Source organism: Bactrocera tryoni, unplaced genomic scaffold (assembly GCF_016617805.1).
Source record: "Bactrocera tryoni isolate S06 unplaced genomic scaffold, CSIRO_BtryS06_freeze2 scaffold_494, whole genome shotgun sequence".
In the NCBI taxonomy this organism is placed as follows: domain Eukaryota; kingdom Metazoa; phylum Arthropoda; class Insecta; order Diptera; family Tephritidae; genus Bactrocera; species Bactrocera tryoni.
The window spans coordinates 64,713-85,049 of NW_024396186.1; the positions used below are offsets into that span (position 1 = coordinate 64,713).

Genomic DNA, 20,337 nt, shown 5'->3' on the forward strand with positions numbered 1-20,337 from the left:
TGTGATTTTCGCTTTCGCCATGCATTTGCAATGTTTTTTTTTATTTACTTTTTATTTGTAGTTGAAAATCAACGATACGAACCGGAAGTTCAAAATCCAGAAGGTTTTATTGGTGGCAATGTGTTACTTAAATGTAATATACCGTCGTTTGTTAAGGAGTATGTGACGGTAACATCATTGCTGTAGGGACCAAATTTCAATATATGTATATCCATCGCTAGCAGTAGGTAAGTAGAAATTATATGTTAACTTTTTGAAATTAATTTATCGGTAACCAACATTGGCAAAAGTTCTAAAATTCCAACAACTTTCGAAAATGTCAAAATTTCGTCTGCGCAGCTATTTGCTTTTCATTAGTCTAAATGACATATGTAGATTTGGCGAACTACGCCCTCCATCACCAAAGCATAACTAGCCATCAGCAGTCAGAAGCAGGTTTTCTCCTCCGCGCTACACTTTCAGACTTCTGCCTCAAGCGCTACGAGTTTTGAGAGTTCGGGGTTTGATTGTAGAACACACCCACCGACCGAGGACTTACTCGGCCATCGACCATCCTCCATCGAGCAACCTCGTTGCATATATCCTTGTTGAAAGCTTTATTATTATTTTTTGTCACTACCGACCAAAGCTATTTAAATATGAAGTCACATGTGTGTGACCTAAGTCATTAGGAATGAATATGTGGAGAGCATGTGCACTTGTAGTTAAATATCTGGGGGAATAAAGTTAGATAACGAATCAACAAATGAAAGCAAGACTAAAATAAAACGCAACATTTTTGTCAATTTCGTTTGATTGCTTCTTTGTACACATATTCTCACATTCCTTACTCCGTATTTTTAGATGGGAAAAATCGTATGCTGCCGACCGGCGAACTTCTGGTATACAACATCACTCGCACCCATGCGCTCAAAGTTTATCGCTGCCGCACCCATCGCAAGCTGACGGGGGCAAATTTAATTGACAGGTAAGTTAACTACAGCCACAACAATGCTAACAACAAATAGTGGCTACCTAGCATTGCAAAAGTGATACACGCTTGATCTCACTTCACGGCATTTAGTTTGTTGATAGCCAAGCATGTTCATTTTAGTTGCGTGTTGCACGTATTAAGTGTTTGCGATAAGAACCGCGTTACTCAAGAAAAAAAATATACATTTTTTGTCATATTAAATCAAGCTGAATTTAGTGAAAAATTCTGCAATTTCTGTCCAATAATCATTTGGTTTTATCAGCGTTTCAAGTATTATTTCACCTCTATACAGTGTTGTGGAAAATATGAGTTGTCAATAACCAACAGACAGTTGGTAGATATCATGGTCAATCTAAGGGTAGCTTAAGTTCGTTATCCCTTCCAATTTGCTCTACTGCAAAAGGCTTTACAGGTCTGTCTTTGTCTTCAACGCCTGTTACTTTTGGTCACTTACTCTTTTTTATTACTAACCGGACCTTAACCTTTGGCCTACAACCATGGATCCGTGTAGGCTCAGAATTCCAAGCTTCACCAGTTGCCTCTCTCCATTGCGAGGTCTCTCCGGTTGTACGTGGGTGGCGCCAAGAACTTCCGAGAACAGTTTCCTCGGTTCGTTCTCGTTCATATTTCTGCGCCATATAATAGGACAGAAATTATAAAAGATTTGTAAAGCGTAATTTTTGTTCGTCGAGTCCTTGGCTTCTCAATTTTATACCGATCCCAAAGTAACACATGTTGGTAGAGTTATTCTGCGCTTGATATTCAGGCTTAGATTGTTCGTTGAATTTAAATATTTAAGTCCTTCACTTCAAATTAATAGTTGTCAACGGCGATGTAATTCCCAAGGAAGGAATCTGTGGTCTCCAGGTATTTCATCTTACTCACGATCACCACAACATCAACTTCGTTCGCTTCTCTTTCTTGGCTGAGAAAGGCTGCGCTGACGATTCTGTTATTGTCAATATTATTTGCATTTTGCTTTTAGAGTAAAGGATGTCATTGCGACTCAGTTTAGTTGTGTGTATCACTTTTTCAATCATTATGTAGAAGAAGAATCGCCCTGTCTAAAGCCTCGTCTGATATAGGACGGCTCCGTCTTTTCCGATTTTGACAGTGCTGATCATTGTGGCCAACGTCATTTTGCATATGAGTATGACCTCGCACGGGATGCCAAAGGCATGGAATATGCAGCCAATGTGTTGAAAACGGCTTTAAAATCGAAAAAAAGGTGATGGCTGTCGATTGGTTTGGAGAGTCAACCCGGTTGTTAATAGTAAGACTTTAAATATTTTTTCTAACCCAAAAATTCCCAATGAAAAATTCAAAAGTGGCTTAGAAAGTTATTGCTGCTGATCCAGCATCCACTTTTCATCTGAATTAATATAATTTTGAATAATTCATCCACAAATTATTAAGATTTGTCTCGAAAATATATGCATAGCTTATCCATTGAGGTATTTCTCTTCTCGGACTTTAAGGTTCAACCTTGTCAAAGGATAGCTGATCTGCGTTTTATTTAAAACGTATGTGTTTGAAGAGAGAAAACTGTAGAAGCCAGGAGATCCATCTTTGTCATATAAAATTTTCATATAAATAGAGTAGTTTCTCCTTACGTCAACTTAAGCTGAGATGGTAGAGCGAAAAAGATTAAAATTATAGAGCGAGCGTGATGCTACACTTACCTATTCAGTTAAAAGGATATGCATATTCTCTTCAGGTAACCGAAAATTGACCGCTGTCTCTGGTTTTATTTCAATATTTAAGCTTTGTCTTATGTGGAAGAGAGTTATGTTTAGCTTAAATTTGACGTGATATGTATAAGGCACTTGCAAGGTACACATCCAATAACGACTGAACGAAGTCCGTATATTGCTGCAAATATATTTTTGAGGATTGGGGATTATGGACTCTATAGTCAAACAATTTAATTTTCGTTCAATTAAATTTTTTGACGTTGAGTAACTTTCATCGGTCTTTGGATCTTCAAACCATACCTCCACAAATCATTTTACTGAGATATTTCGAGTCTTTTTGGTTTGAGTTTTTTGCATACAGGGTTTGTCCGGAAAGTAATAGGACTGATTTTCTCATGACGAGTTATGGATATTTCAGTATGATCCCGATGAAAGGCAAGCATCTTGAGACCAAGGGGATCCAAGCAGCATGAACCTCGGCTCTGAAGGCTATTCCGAAGAATGCCTTCCGTGACGCCTTCATTGCTTGGAAATCGCGCTGGTAGCGCTGCACCGACGCAGAAATAGCCTATTTTGAAAGTTTGAGTCTTATTCCTTTCTGGAAAAACCCTGTATTGTAAATTTTGCCCATGAGGAAAGCCGATTGGGAATGGATTTCGACTATTGAAAGCACCAGATTAACATGATACGAATTTTTCTCCGCAAACCGCTGCGAATACGTTGCTTATGACTTGCACAATGCACAAGCCTATACCGAGCTGACACCAAGCTGACACCAAGCTTCGCCAATCGTATTTCTCTTTTTATACTCTCGCAACAATGTTGCTAACGAGAGTATTATAGTTTTGTTCACATAACGGTTGTTTGTAAGTCCTAAAACTAAAAGAGTCAGATATAGGGTTATATATACCAAAGTGATCAGGGCGACGAGTAGAGTCGAAATCCGGATGTCTGTCGGTCCGTCCGTCTGTCCGTCCGTCTGTCCGTCCGTCCGTGCAAGCTGTAACTTGAGTAAAAATTGAGATATCATGATGAAACTTGGTACACGTATTCCTTGGCTCCATAAGAAGGTTAAATTCGAAGATAGGCCAAATCGACCCACTGCCACGCCCAAAAAATGGCGGAAACCGAAAACCTATAAAGTGTCATAACTAAGCCATAAATAAAGATATTAAAGTGAAATTTGGCACAAAGGATCGCATTAGGGAGGGGCATATTTGGACCCAATTGTTTTGGAAAAGTGGGCGTGGCCCCGCCCCCTACTAAGTTTTTTGTACATATCTCGGAAACTACTATAGCTATGTCCAAACTTTACCGAGTCGTTTCCTTCGGGCATTTCCATATACAGTTCAAAAATGGAGGAAATCGGATAATAACCACGCCCACCTCCCATACAAAGGTTATGTTGAAAATCACTAAAAGTGCGTTAATCGACTCATAAAAAAACGTCAGAAACACTAAATTTTACGGAAGAAGTGGCAGAAGGAAGCTGCATCCAGGCTTTTTTTAAAAATTGAAAATGGGCGTGGCGCCGCCCACTTATGGACCAAGAACCATATCTCAGGAACTACTAGACCGATTTAAATGAAATTCGGTATATAATGTTTTCTTAACACCCTGATGACATGTACGAAATATGGGTGAAATCGGTTCACAACCACGCCTTCTTCTAATATAAAGCTATTTTGAATTCCATCTGATGCCTTCTCTGTATAATACGAGTATAAACATTTGGAACCAATGATGATAGCGGAATAAAACTTTACAAAAATACGGTATTTGAAAAATATTTAAATGACGAATAATGAAATCTCGATTATCACTTTACCATGCGAGAGTATAAAATGTTCGGTGACACCCGAACTTAGCCCTTCCTTACTTGTTGTACTAAAGAAATGAGTGAACTCGTGCCGCCATTATGAATGAGAAGGCCACAAGCGTGGTAGCAGGTCTGGGCGATCCTGTTGTTGTGCCATGCGTGGCAAACCCAAAGCCTGTCTATCGGTAATTATTGCATATTAATCATTTAACGATTCTTATACCTATAAGTGCCACTAAGGATTACAATATGATGAATGAAAATATTTAAACTCCTACAGAGTTGAATGAAATAAAAATACGTTTTTACTTGGGTAATGTAAAGGCAATTTGACAAACGTAACTTATACATATGCACATATAAGAAAGCGTTTAGAAACTCAGCCATTTAGTTTGTCTTCCTTGTCAATTCAATTTATACTGTTCGATCTCACCAAAGAATAATCATTTTCACTTTTAATACCAGAAACCTCCGAAATCCGTCGGCATTGACATCTCTAATCTACTCCTTAAAAAGGTTTCAACTTGGGATGCAACTCAAATATTTTTAAAATGTTAAATAAATCAGTCCTCAATCAACTGGCACACTTTCATACACCAATTATAGCTAGGTAGTTAGATCAGATTATATGGCTGAGCCCCTACATTCGACGGTGTCATACTTAGAGTGTTATGTACAGTTATTTCTAAAACCAGAAAAAAAACTCCTTTAAATGACCATCAATTGAAACAGCGCCCTGAGACTTGCACAAATCTGCTAAGCTGTTTTTTACATTTCACCTGGATGTCTTAAAGTATTATATCCGAGGTATTTTTGATTTGATCTGGCAATGGCGGCAAAGCGCTCTGAACCTAGCATAAAAATGCTTAGGTGCTTTACTCATATTACCGCCATTCGCTTGGATTCGAAAAATATGTGATCCGATATATTATTGCCTTGTTTTGGCAAAGGCAGAACATTCGAGGAGGAAGGGTTGAGACGATTCTATCTCATCTTTCAAATAGCTGCAACACCTAATATCTGCAAAAACGTGAATGCCGATCGGACAGTATTCAGTTAGAACTTCAAAAATTACTAAAAGTTGGACTCTTCTGTCTGCGAAGCGTATGGGTCTGGTTATGAACGAGAGAAAAGTTTTGCGGAAGATTTATGGTCCTTTGCTCTTTGGCAACGGCGAGTACAGCAGTCGATGGAATAAAGTGCTGTACGAGATATACGATAATATTGACATAGTTCAACGAATTAAGAGAAGCGGCTACGCTAGCTAGGTCAAGTTGTTCGGATGGAAGAGAACAGAGAGAAGGACCTGGCTGCACTTGGTTTATCGAATTGGCGCCAATTATCGAAAAGAAAAAACGACTGGCGCGTTGTTGATAGCTTGGGTATAACCGCGTAAGCGGTGTCTACGCCACTAAAGAAGAAGAATAGAATTACGGTATACATAGCGTTTTCTAGACCTCTTATGATTTACAGCAGACAACAGTTGCCCAACCACAGGAAACCAACTGAACCCATTTGGCAGTTATTGGGACTGTAGTACCTTCTCTAGCAAGCTAAACAGATACGCAGCTTCCATGAAATAATAACATAGCCAGTCACTAAACCAAGGATAATATCGCTAATTTGCTAAGTTCGGGCGTCACCGAACATTTTATACTCTCGCATGATAAAGTGATAATCGAGATTTCATTATCCGCCATTTACATATTTTTTTATTTTGCTGTAAAATTAATTAGATTAAATCAATTTGGGTACTTTGAGTATTGAATTGTATTTTCATTTCTTAATGTACATATTATACAGAGAAGGCATCAGATGGAACTCAAAATAGCGTTATATTGGAAGAAGGCGTGGTTGTGAAACGATTTCACCCATATTTCGTACATGTCATCAGGGTGTTAGGAAAATATTATATACCGAATTTCATTGAAATCGGTGTAGCAGTTCCCGAGATATGGTTTTTGGTCCATAAGTGGGCGACGCCACGCCCATTTTCAACTTTTAAAAAAAGCCTGGGGTTTTTGTTAGTCGGTTTAGTGATTTTCAACATAACCTTTGTATGGGGGGTGGGCGTGGTTATATATGGAAATGCCTGAAGGAAATGACTCTATAGAGTTTGGTTGACATAGCTATAGTAGTTTCCGAGATATGTACAAAAAACTTAATAGGGGGCGGGGCCACGGCCACTTTTCCAAAAAAATTACGTCCAAATATGCCCCTCCCTAATCCGATCCTTTGTGCCAAATTTCACTTTCATATCTTTATTTATGGCTTAGTTATGTCACTTTATAGGTTTTCGGTTTTCGCCATTTTATGGGCGTGGCAGTGGGCCCATTTTGCCCATCTTCGAACTTAACCTTCTTATGCACCCTAGAAATACGTGTACCAAGTTTCATTATGATATCCCAATTTTTACCCAAGTTACAGCTTGCACGGACGGACGGACGGACAGACGGACAGACGGACGGCAGACAGACATCCGGATTTCAACTCTATTCGTCACCCTGATCACTTTGGTATATATAACCCTATATCTGCCTCTTTTAGTTTTAGGACTTACAAACAATCGTTATGTGAACAAAACTATAATACTCTCCATAGCAACTTTGTTGCGAGAGTATAAAAATGAGGTTGAAAATGAATAGAGAGAGCTATGCGAACAATAAGAATCTGAGTCTTCAATATCCTGACGAGCTACTGGATATGATATGTAAACATTAACAAGACACACAAAATGATAGATAATGCCCAATGACAATAAACTGGCGCAAAAGAAAAGGCAAGAGAAACTTTTATTTTATAAATTTTAAATTTTCCATATTTTTAATGAGCATAAAGTTCAATGTAAAATTTTGTGCGGAAGGTGTTTTAAGAAAGTTAAGTTCAAGGAAAATTTTTATTTAAAAGGCACGACAGTTCAAGTGATCCAAGTTATACATATACAGGTATTCTCCGCTCCCCGCAATGACTTTTATATTTATAATACCCGCTTTCCTTCTTGCAAAATGAAAGGCACTATAAATTAATGAAAAGACTGCGGACAATTAAAATTGGCAAATTTTAAACGAATGTGGAAAGTTAAAATTTTAACATGAAAATGGAAGCAGAAAATGTGAGGGTGCCCTCATAACCACTGCAGACTCAAATGCCACCATCTCTGCTAACATACCATCCAAAGCAATGTATGTACTATATGTGACGAAATGTTTGCTAGGGAATGTCGTGCATATTTGCGTACAAGCTTAACCGACCAGCAATAGCAGGAGCTGGCGAAGGCTATGAGCAACCATGTCGGGAGCAAGCAGGGAAATAATTTAACACACGCTGGCACCGTGGAAGCCGACTGTGCCAGGCGAAACACTAAGGAAAAATGTAAAAAGCAGAAAATTAAGGAGCAGAAAACCTAAAAGCCGGAACGACATAAACAAAACAACAACAAAAGAACAATAAAAAGCGACCTAAGCGAAGCAAAGAAGTCTAGAAAACATGAAATGTTGTGCGGTCATATACGAGTGAGTTTGTGTGGCATAGAACCGGAAAGAAAGACAGTGGAAATACTCAAGCGAGCCTTTTGGTCTGGGAAAAATGAGCGCTTCACATTATGGCTGCTAGGCGTACGCGCCTTTTTGTATGCTACATTTATTTATTTGCGCTAAATATGTGTTGAGACAGTTTCTGCCTTGTCTACACGCATACTCCCATTAAAGTTGGTACGCTCGAGTACATTGACATGCAGTATTTTAATATGCCTCGGCAAGCAGGATGCCGGCAACAACATACTATTCGTCAATAATAGCGACCACCAAAAACAGTGGCATTAGACACGCCACAAGATTTTTTCACTTCATACCGAAGATACGTGAAATAACTGCTTATATATGTATCTCATAACAGCAAGGCGCCCAATTTTATATAATTGTTTTGTAAATGAGACTTCGTCCTGTGATAAAGTTTTTGTTTCTCAAACGAAACCGAGCTCATTTATTTCCGAAAGATATAGACAGAACTATTTCTTTTTCTGTAAGCGCAGACATATAATAATAAAGAAAGCCTTTAGAAAACCTTTAATTGACACGTCAAAGCTCCGTCATCCGATATCTGCGGTATGAAGCAACTCAAAATTTTGAAATTCATATATGAGGTTTACGGAGTCTAAAGGTAAAATTGTCCCGATTTTTTCCAATTTGGCATTAGAACATAGCATTAAAGCAAAAAAGACGCTTCAGAGTTCTATGCTAACTCATACTTACGATTAACCAACAGACATCTTATTGGCATTGTTGGAATATCGGAAGAATCAGTGAGTACCAGTTTGAGAGATTATTTTAAACTAAGCAAAGTGAAAGCACTATTATTTTCGAAACGCAGCGGGGCCAAGGATGTTCTGCCGGCCCCCTTTATCTACCTACCTACAAGTTTCATGAGGTAGTTCGAACAAAAGTGAATTTTTACAAAATACCTTCGATATTAAGTATATGAAATTTAAGAACTAGAAGCCACGCTAATTCTGAAGTTCCACAATTCTCACAATACGGTTTTTGAGGAAATTGATAGCAAATTTACAAGGCATCTTATTAAAAGCCATAGAAAAAAACATTTTCTCCCTATATCTTGCACACTTTTGACACAATTTGCAGGAATATTTGCCCGAATTGGAGTTTTTAAATACCATTTTGCCGCCCCCAAGACGTTGCACCCGGGGCGACGATCTCCTTCGCCCTTCCTAGCTACGCCACTGCATGGCATATATTATTACTGGTGATGAGCATTGGATCAATGCTTAGGAGCCGGAAATAGACGATCAGTCGACCGAACATCGTAAGCCGAAGCCAAAGAAACCACGTCAAAACAGGTCAAAACTCAAAGTTATGTTGACAGTTTTCTTCGATGGTCGAGGTGTGGTGCACTTCGAATTCCTTACGAGCGACCAAACTGTATACAAGGAACACTATTTGAGGGTTGTGCATCGAGTATTCCTAAAACTAGGCCAAAATTATGGGCCGACAACTCTTGATTTTCGCACCATGATAACGCACCGGCACATTCTGCATTGACTCTTCTGAATTGTGATTACTCAGCAAACTCAGACGACCCCTCCGTGAAACCCTTTTGTGTCTATTGAAGACAGTAAATGTTAATCGCTACGCGTATTGAAGGCTATTCCGCAACCTGACCTTTGACAACTGTTTCGAGCATTAGAAAAAACGTTAGCACAAGTGTATTGAGGCCAAGGGGGATTACTTTGAAGAGGACGACATAATTTTTGAGGCTTTATAACTAATTTGGGGTTAAACAAATTGCTTTGATAGCAGATTGCCTACACACTTAACGGCTAATTAAGCTAAGTAATTATCCAAAATCTTACACGACTTACGCAGTTATTCACGAATACAAAACTTCGCTGCCAAATAGATATTCTCAAGAAATTGAGCTAAGAGTTTAGGGAAGAAAACTAAAAATTTTCTGTAGCCTCAATATTTGCTAAATATGAAAAATAAAATTCCACATATATCAACATACTGCAAATTACTTACAGCTGGCATACGAAACGACCAAACAATGAGGAGTCCATACAGTATTTGCTGGCGACATGTCGTGAAAAATCAAGGAAGGCACGCTAATTATAACCGCAGTCGATCGGTCCGACAGTGGAGCCTTCTTCTGCACTGCCACCAACTCAGAGGGCAGCGAAACTTTGGAAGTACAAATTGCCGTTACATCACCCACCCTTGGTAAGTTCCATAGCCAGGAGGCGAAAATTTAATTGCCACTGCCACTGCGTTCCAGCGCACGCGTCCGTCTACTCTCCACAGAGCACATACGCATTACGGCCATTACGAAGGAGGACAAAAGAATGTATAAGTGTATTGTGAAAAATGATTTGGAGTCGGCCCAAATCACAGCGGAATTGCGACTAGGAGGTGAGTGGAATGCTAATTATGGCAATTACTTAATTTTATTTCATAACTCTAACTAAGATTATTTTAAAAGTGTTAGCGCAATATTCAAATGGGGTGGGTCAAAAAGATAAAAAAAAGATAAATAGGAAAATTTTGAAAAAACCTTAGCACCAGTATATTTCTTTTAAAAGGTCTCGATGGATATCGATTATTACTTGTATATCTCTAAATCACAAACTTAAACTTCCTTAGTTGATTTGCAGAATCAGATATTTCCAAAGGAAGTAAGGATTTATTCCCCTCTCTCAGCTAACTTAAAGGGAGTTTCTAAAGTTCATCAGCTTTCTCATTTTTTCGTATATTAGCCGACAGTGGTGTCTGAGGTTGTTGATTTTATATGCATATGCAGTTTAGTTTCCGTTCCAGTTATTAGCTCTTTATATGACTGTAGGGATGTCCTAACTGCATTTAACCCCACAATTAAATAAAATGTGGTACATCCTCTCAACTTGAAAGAAGAGAGCTTTCAAAATATAAGCCGGTATCGTTGGCTTTGCACAACAACAGTTTATTAACAAGATAAAAACAGGAAAAATAGAGAAAAACATTACTAACTCGATTGCTCACCTGACAATTAGGTTGTTAAATTGAAGACGAGGTGTCTGCGCAGTTTGTTGCCACTTCAAGTCTTCATATTTCAAATTCAATTTTACTATTTGCTGAAACTGCATAGATGAATACATACATAGGTAGTTATATACTTAACGGGGGTTTTCCGTCGTTTGCTCTAGTGGATAATGCACATCCTCGGATGCCGTACAATGCGCAGTGAAGAGGGTTTTTTCTGCTGTGGAGCAGAGTATCGAAGAAGACCCAAATAAGTCTATATGCAACAATTGGAGTTTTGTCCATCCAATCTATGAAAAAATTTTCGAAAGGATGTTGGACTTACGAAACTCATCTGCTGCAAGAATTGAAGTCGAACGACGATCAACCTGATTTTTACCAAAAAGTTTTGTTTGGCAATGAAGCTCACTTTTATCGCATTTGGAGTGAGTGGAGTGGAGTATATTCTCAAAAGGTTGCGGTATGGTGTACTCTATGGATCCCCCTATCCATTGGTTCATATTTCTTTATAAATGAGCTATTTCGTGCCTGATTTGGATGCTGCTGAAGTTGTAGACTTTTGGTTAAATCGAAATAATCAATTAATTGAAGGAAACTTTTGGGTATTGTTAATTGGTTTTGTATTATCTCGGGTCGTGGGTCGTCCTAACATATTTAGACAAATTTTTATAGAGTTGCGTTAAGTTGCTTCTTTGATGAAATTATTTGGCGCGTTATCGCAAACATATGAGTCCATTACTGCTAAAAGACCTCGGAAATTGGGTCTCTCGACATATATTTGTTCAAGTCAGCCGCGGAAGTCACATGTCCCAAATAATTTTTAAAATAGAAAGCTGGTTAGGTTAGGTTAGGTTGGACGGCTGATCAAAGATCACACGTAGACTAATAATGTAGTCCTTTGTGATGCCATTGAAAAAGAGAACTCCCGTGTTCGAACTTACAGATTGGCGAAGCGCTTTGTAGCCAATACATAGTTATACAGACGCTTAACTTCAACACCCGGCAGTTCGGTGGGATGTCCAAAGGTATGCGCCCCTAAGTGTCTAAGTCTTGACCTCCCAAACGCGGGACAGTCAAGCAGGAAGTGCTGGCTTGTTTCTACCTCGTCCTCTTCCAAACAGCTTCTATAGTCAGCATCTGGTAAGATACCCATTCTTACTTCATGTAAGCCAATAGGACAGTGTCCCGTTAAGAGTCCCACTAATATACGTAATGAGAGGTTAGCCTTACTGAGGACTCAATACAAAGCTGAAATAACAGGAAAATCAAATGTCTAAAAAAACACCCTTTATTTATAGTATGCTTTAAGAAGTATATGTGTATAGTGAAGCATTAACGCGTGATTGCTGTCACCAGCAACTTTGAATATGACATATCGAAGAGGACGTAATGGTGTTGCACCAACACACTAGCACTTTCATACCACTCATTACAATTACAAAGCATTAGAAACCACTGTTGGTATGTTCCACACGCTTGTGGTGATGTGTTGCAGCAAAGAAATGCATGAAATATCTTATTTCGAATTTCATTGTATAGTATTGTTTCAAAAGACGGTGTTTTGACTCAAGCTTCTAAGAGAACAACAAAATGTAAGCCATCTAAACTGTATATCCCAGTACTAATAGATGTCCGCATACGCTACTACAAAATGAGGACTATGAAGGTAAACTTCTGCTACTGGTGAAGTACTTTGGTTTCTTTCATCAGTCACCTTTCTATTTTTTATACCCTGAGAAGGGTATTAAGTTTATTATTAAGTTATTTAAGTTTGCACAAGATAAAAGATATCTTCACGAAATTTGGCATGGACTATTCTATCTAAAGAAATGGTGCAATTACCGAAGAAATTGTTGAAACCGCGTACTTGTCTTTCTGATGTACATAAAGTGCATTCGGCGCTAAGAAAAAGTTCCATTAAACTCTGTAATCAAATTTCTTGGGTCGAAGCATTTAGAATGTTGAAAAAGACGTTCGCTGAAAATTCTTTTCCGCGAACAAGTATTTTTATACTCTCGCAACAAAGTTGTTTGTAAGTCCTAAACCTAAAAGAGTAGGGTTGTATATACCAAAGTGATCAGGGTGACGAGTAGAGTTCAAATCCGGATGTCTGTCTGTCTGTCCGTCCGTCTGTACAAGCTGTAACTTGAGTAAAAATTGAGATATCATGATGAAACTTCGCACACGTATTTCTTGGCTTCATAAAAAGGTTAAGTTCGAAGATGGGCAAATCAGCCCACTGCCACGCCCACAAAACGGCGAAAACCGAAAACCTACAAAGTGTCATAACTAAGCCATAAATAAAGATATTAAAGTGAAATTTGGCACAAAGGATTGCATTAGGGAGGGGCATATTTGGACGTAATTTTTTTGGAAAAGTGGGCGAGTGTACATATGTATCTCGGAAACTACTATAGCTATGTCAACCAACCTCTATAGAGTCGTTTCCTTCAGGCATTTCCATATACAGTTCAAAAATGGAAGAAATCGGATAATAACCAAGCCTACCTCCCATACAAAGGTTATGTTGAAAATCACTAAAAGTGCGGTAACCGACTATCAATAAACGTCAGAAACACTAAATTTTACGGAAGAAATGACAGAAGGAAGCTGCACCCAGGCTTTTTTTAAAACTTGAAAATGGGCGTGGCGTGGCCCACTTATGGACCAAAAACCATATCTCAGGAACTACTAATCTAATTAATTTTACAGCAAAATAAAAAAATATGTTAATGACGGATAATGAAATCTCGATTATCACTTTATCATGCGAGAGTATAAAATGTTCGGTGACACCCGAACTTAGCCCTTCCTTACTGTTTATTGATATAAATGATTCAAAGATTGTCTAGAATGCGACTGATCAATATGTCAATAAAATAAATAAATTGGTGCTTAAGGAGGAGCTTTTAAATTTTTTTTGTGCATTTATTTTTCTTATTTTTGTTTCTAAACGCCCGATATGTCGAGAATATTGTGTACAAATTTTGAGTCAATTATAGTCAAAATAACGGAGTTACAGTGTTTTAAACGACCGGCCGATGTATATAGTAGATTTGATGTATAAACCACTTCAAATCGATTTTCCCGAAAACGTTATTTTTGAAGTTCGTGAACATTAGAACTCAAAATCTGCTGAACCGATCCTTTTGAAAATTTGAACATTACTTCTTCATATATATGAACAGGTAATCAGATGGAATTTTTTTCCATTTTTTTTTATTTTTTACTAACATATTACTTCCAAGTGCTGCAAAAAATAAAAAAAACTATTTCTGATTACCTCGAGAAATATATCACATTTAAAACGCATATAAATGTTTTGTATCAGATGATCCGGTAACGAGTTATAATGTTCACCACTAAACCCCTTTTTTCCAAGCGCTTCTGGAGATTCACCGTCACAGGCTTATTTATTAATATTTTTCATTGGACATTTTTTCTAATACTCGTATACTTCAAAAGTTGTACAATAATATGTCTTTAAATTTAGTAAAATTATATTACTCATGTCGTAACAAAAAAAAAAAAACACAAATATATCCTTTTTTTTTGCCTTTAAAACCTTATCCCCCTTAATTGACGATTAACAATCATGGATTTTGCTAGTATTATTGCTATATAAGAACGACGAGTGAAAACCATTTTGTAAGATCACTTAGGCCCAAGAAATGTAAAAGCACGATTGATTCAGTACATTTTTTCGAAAAACAGCGTCGCGTAAACATCTGTGAAACAATTTTTCAGACTACCAGGGTGTCACAAAAAGCATTATTAAATTTGAAATTTACAAGAGGTGAGTATTTACATACCTAGAGTTCACACATCGTCTTTAGTATTGGCCATTCATGCGGTAGTGACTGTGTTGTCCCTCGCTACTGCTCTCCACGCTTCACTTGCGCGTTAGTGCTTTTTTTCTTATACTCTTACAAGATGTTGCTTCAGAGAATAATAGTTTTGTTCACTTTTCAGTTGAACGTATCACCTAGAACTAAGCGACAAATTAACACGACGACGAGAAGCATTGAAATCCGGATGACTGTCTGTCTGTCCGTCCGTCCGCCCGTCTGTCCGTGCAAGCTGTAACTTGACTTAAAATTAACATATTTTGATAAAAGTTGGTAAGGATATTTCTTGGCAAAAAAGTATGGCGGAGTTCGTAGATGGCCGTAATCGTAAGATGGCTACGCCCCCAACCGCCATTAAAGGGAAACTTATAAGGTGCCATAACTAAGCACAAAAACAAGTTATTGAACTGTGATTTAGCACAGAGAATTGCAGAAGCAGGGGTCACCAATGGTCACGAAATTTGTAAAAAGTGGGCGTGGCTCCGTTCTCTGACATAGGACAATTCTTATAAGAACAATTGCCGACAGTGTTAAAATGGGTGAAATCGGATGATGACACCCCACACTCTCCAAATAACGGTACTGTTAAGAACTACTAAAAGCGCGATAAATTAATATCTTAACACGCCAGAGTCCTTAAACTTTACGCTCAATATATTATGAGAAGGTTTTATAAGATCCGGTGTAAAAATTTTACGACGGACATGGCGCCGCTCACTTCTTCTTCTTTACTGGCGTAGACACCGCTTACGCGATTATAGCCGAGTTAACAACTTCGCGGCAGTCGTTTCTTTTTTTCGTTACGTGGCGCCAATTGGATATTCCAAGCGAGGCCAGGTCTTTCTCCACTTGATCCTTCCAACGGAGGGGAGGTCTTCCTCTTCCTCTGCTTCCCCCGGCGGGTACTGTGTCGAATACTTTCAGAGCTGGAGTGTTTTCGTCCATTCGGACAACACGACATAGCCAGCGTAGTCGCTGTCTTTTAATTCGCTGAACTATATCAATGTCGTCATATATCTCATAAAGCTCATCGTTCCATCGCTTGCGATATTCACCGTGGCCAACGCGGAAAGGACCATAAATCTTTCGCAGAACTTTTCTCTCAAAAACTCGGAACGTCACTCATCAGTTGTTGTCATATAGCAATTATGAGTGACTTATAGAGTTTGGTTTTTGTTTGTCGAGAGGGGACTTTGCTTCTCAATTGCCTACTCAGTCCGAAGTAGCACCCGTTGGCAAGAGTTATCCTGCGTTGGATTTCCAGGCTGACATTGTTGGTGGTGTTAATACTGGTTCCTAAATAGACGAAATTATCTACAACTTCAAAGTTATGACTGTCAACAGTGACGTGAGAGCCAAGTCGCGAGTGCGACGACTGTTTGTTTGATGACAGGAGATATTTCGTTTTGCCCTCGTTCACTGCCAGACCCATTTTCTGTGCTTCCTTGTCCAGGCTGGAGAAAGCAGAACTAACGGCGCGGGTGTTGAGGCCGATGATATCAATATCGTCGGCATACGCCAGCAGCTGTACACTCTTATAGAAGATGGTACCTTTTCTATTTAGTTCTGCAGCTCGAACTATTTTCTCCAGAAGCAGGTTGAAGAAGTCGCACGATAGGGAGTCGTCTTGTCTGAAACCTCGTTTGGTATCGAACGGCTCTGAGAGGACATTCCCGATCCTGACGGAGCATTTGCTGTTACTCAACGTCAGCTTACACAGCCGGATTAGTTTTGCGGGGATACCAAATTCAGACATCGCGGCATAAAGGCAGCTCCTTTTCGTGCTGTCGAAAGCAGCTTTGAAATCGACGAAGAGGTGGAGTGTGCCGATTCTTCTTTCACGGGTCTTTTCCAAGATTTGGCGCATGGTGAATATCTGGTCGGTTGTTGATTTTTCAGGTCTGAAGCCACACTGATAAGGTCCAATCAGTTTGTTGACGATGCTAATCCCACGGCAGTTGGCGCAGGTTGTGGGGTCTCCTTTTTTATGGATTGGACATAGCACACTTAAATTCCAATCGTTGGGCATGCTTTAGTCCGACCATATTTCACAAAGAAGCTGATGAATGCTCCTTATCAGTTCTTTGCCGACGTGTTTGAATAGCTCGGCCGGCAATCCATCGGCCCCGCCGCTTTGTTGTTCTTCAGACGGGTAATTGCTATTCGAACTTCTTCATGGTCGGGCAGTGGAACGTCTGCTCCATCGTCATCGATTGGGGAATCGGGTTCGCCTTCTCCTGGCGGTGTGCGTTCCCTGCCATTCTGCAGGATGGAGAAGTGTTCCCTCCATAATTTAAGTATGCACTGCGCATCGGTCACTAGATCATCTTTGGGGGTTCTACAAGAGTATGCTACGGTCTTGAAACCTTCAAATAGCCGCCGCATCTTTTTCGTAGAATTTTCGAAGGACAGCGGCACCTTCCCAATTAAGGGTCCGGACATTCCAGGTACATACCCTAACATCGTAGTCCTTATTTCGTTTGCCATGGTCGTCATCAAAAGGGGGGTCTCTCATCCGAGGCAGTTTTGTCTTTTTCATTGGTACTGATTTTTACGTGGTGGGTCCCAAACCCAGCGCACAACCCTATGTAGGGGATGTTTCGTCTTCTCACCTTAGCTCGCCTTCGAACGGATGTCCTTAGGCTACCCAGAAGATACTTGGTCAAAGACCATCCTCACACTCTGCTCCTAAATAATGGCACGAACGTAAGTCAAAAACCGTCCAAGAAGCCAACGTCAAAGCAAAAAACTCCAATGAAATGTTCGCATTTAAAAAAAAGCGTTAAAATGGTTGCTCTTCTTATTTTGAATTTGTTTGTTGTTGGAACAGCAATTTGCGACAGGAAATGGCGTTGACAGCAGTTGCAGTCATGCGGTCGCTGCTTTGAAGTGAAATGTTTTTTGATGAAAATTATTACTAATTATTAAAGACAGAAGAGTGTCTATGCATTTCAAATCTGGAAATTAATATTGTCATATGCCATAAGAACTAATTGTAATTATCAGATCGCTATTATTTACCTGAAGAAATTTAATACAAATTCGACTTTATAGTTCATATTCTAATTCTGACTGAACAGGAATCTCAAAGCAGCTTGAAGTAACCGGACTAAGTAGAGCAGTTGTCTAAGAAAACTATTAAAAGTTCAGAATATATTTCGAATTAGGATTTCCTACCAATAATATGTTGGCATTTTTGTGATGAAATCGATGATCATTTTATTTTCCATCTCGCCGAAATCAGCAATTCGACTTTTTTTGCTGACTTTGACCTTTGACCTTTGCGACCAAACTCAACCAGAACAATAATGTTGTGGAGAAAGCATGCGCCATCAAGATATGTTTTAACAGCAGAATATAGTACTATTTTAGTGCTTTTTCTGTAATTGACTCAAACCTTTAAGCAAAGCCAATATTATGTTCTTTATTTTTGATTCGCTCAATCTACGACATCTCTGTCTAGCGAATCTTCGTCTTAATGCAGAGAAGTTCTAAAAGCTACAGCCGCATCTTTTTAAACCATGGAATCTTTCCCTTAAAATCCATCCAAAATCACGCAAACCAAAGCAATGTTTTCCTCCATTTAAAGGCTGCTGGTGCATTTTTAAATCCAATATTTTAAAACTCATTATATCCATTTATAGCCGATCTCAATGGGAGAAGTTTCGCGCTAAGTTAAGAATTTCATTAATATTTGGAATAGTATACCTATCGTTGCTGTGATGTTAATCCCAACAATCTTCCAATTCTCTTTTAATGAAACATCTAACTTTCAAGCATACTTGGATCTATGACGTAGATCCTACTGACTTACTTACCGAGTGAAAAAATTAAAACTGCAAATAATTTACAATTGCATTTAACTTTATATATGCCATTTATTCTTCTATAACCCTTGTAATTTTTAATATGGGTTTACACGAAGAAATACATAAAATAATTTAAAGCTACCAGTTCATTGACAGAGATCTGAATTCCGTTGTCATTTTCTTTATCAGCTTCCCAGCCAGTTTCCATTCGGTTTCAGCTCCTGTATTTTGGTTCGTATGCGCCATGATGATCTAAGTGGAAGATTTTCTTCTAAGTACGTATTGCGTAAATTATTAAAAATTGCCCACTTTCGTTAAGTTTGTGGATGAAACCGCCACTTCTTCAAAATACATCCATACACCATGCTCCTCGTGTCGCCTAGTGGCTCTGGCGATGAAACGACAGCGGATATAATTGGTCACCTTTTAGCGACTAAAGTCGTCGTGGGAAACAATTCTCATTTAATAACTGCAAAAGATAGAGACAAATTTAGCACATTAGAAAAAGGAAAACTTAAATAAGGCATACAATAATTTCGGTTGAACAAATAAAAAGAGAACAAAACAAATAAGCGAGGGTTCTCAAATACAAGACTTCGGCCACAATTTAATTTAATTAGAAATGAAGTTCTTTTTAAAAGACAACACTTCGAGAATACTTTATTTCCATATATAGTATACTCATGGAAATCTCTACTATGACTATTTAATATCTCAATGAAGCCTGTACTAATACATACTATTTGAGGGAAACTTTCATAGGTAACATAAAGCGTTATTAGGGCATTACCCACAATATTATGGACATTAGGGTGCTTCAAAAAATTTTTTTGAATTTTTTTTTCAACCTTTACCCCCTCAAATGTTAGTGATTGACCAACTCTAAAGGGTCGCTATTTTATTTTAGGTTCCCATACATTTAACATTTTCGTTTTTTCATTCAAACTAAAATTTCACCAACTAATTTTCGTTTCTCAAAAATAATCGTGCGCTGGAAATGTATGGTGAACGTCTGCGGTGATTGTTGGTGAGTCATAAGGTGCTTAATGTTTTGCAAAATTCGTGGTGTGTATGCTGCATGCTGATCATTCACATAAACTTTCATTGCAAGCAAGCAGGCGTGTTGATCATGTGCCAAGTGCACTGAGCAAGGGACAAGGAAAAGATGGTTAAGGTTGAGAATGTGTTATGGAAAATGTTATTACTTGCGCTTTCGAGTTTTTTATTGTAAGCATGTATGTGTATGGATGCAAGTGAAGCAATTGCTTAACGTAATCACTTGGATGAACTTGCAATGAATTTTAAGTCAGAATACTTTACGATAATTTTTTTTATTTTTTTTGGAGTTGGAAAAAACTATTTTTGTTTGAGATTGAGTTCTTAGTAAAAAACTAATTGCCCTCCGAAAGGGGTTTGGCTGCTATTAGCTTCAGAGAAGCTGGGTATTTAAATGGAGATGTGTCTGGAAACTTTGAACATTCTTCTTTTTGCCATAAAACCAGCGAGGAAGATGTGGTAAAGAAGAAGGCAGAAAATGAAGAGGATTGCGATATCAGGTGGTTACACGGTTAGAATTCCGAGCTGGAAATATGTGTACTAGTGTTTTTGGGAATGAAAAACCCGAATTCCGTATACCAAACTATGAACTATTAAAAAAAAACCTAAGA

The 20,337-nt window shown here is 38.5% G+C and overlaps 1 pseudogene; it reads left to right on the forward strand.

Moving 5' to 3' along the window:
• LOC120781197 overlaps positions 1 to 10,107 on the forward strand; it is a 55,745-nt pseudogene extending 45,638 nt beyond the window's left edge.
• The last annotated feature ends 10,230 nt before the right edge of the window (positions 10,108 to 20,337 follow it).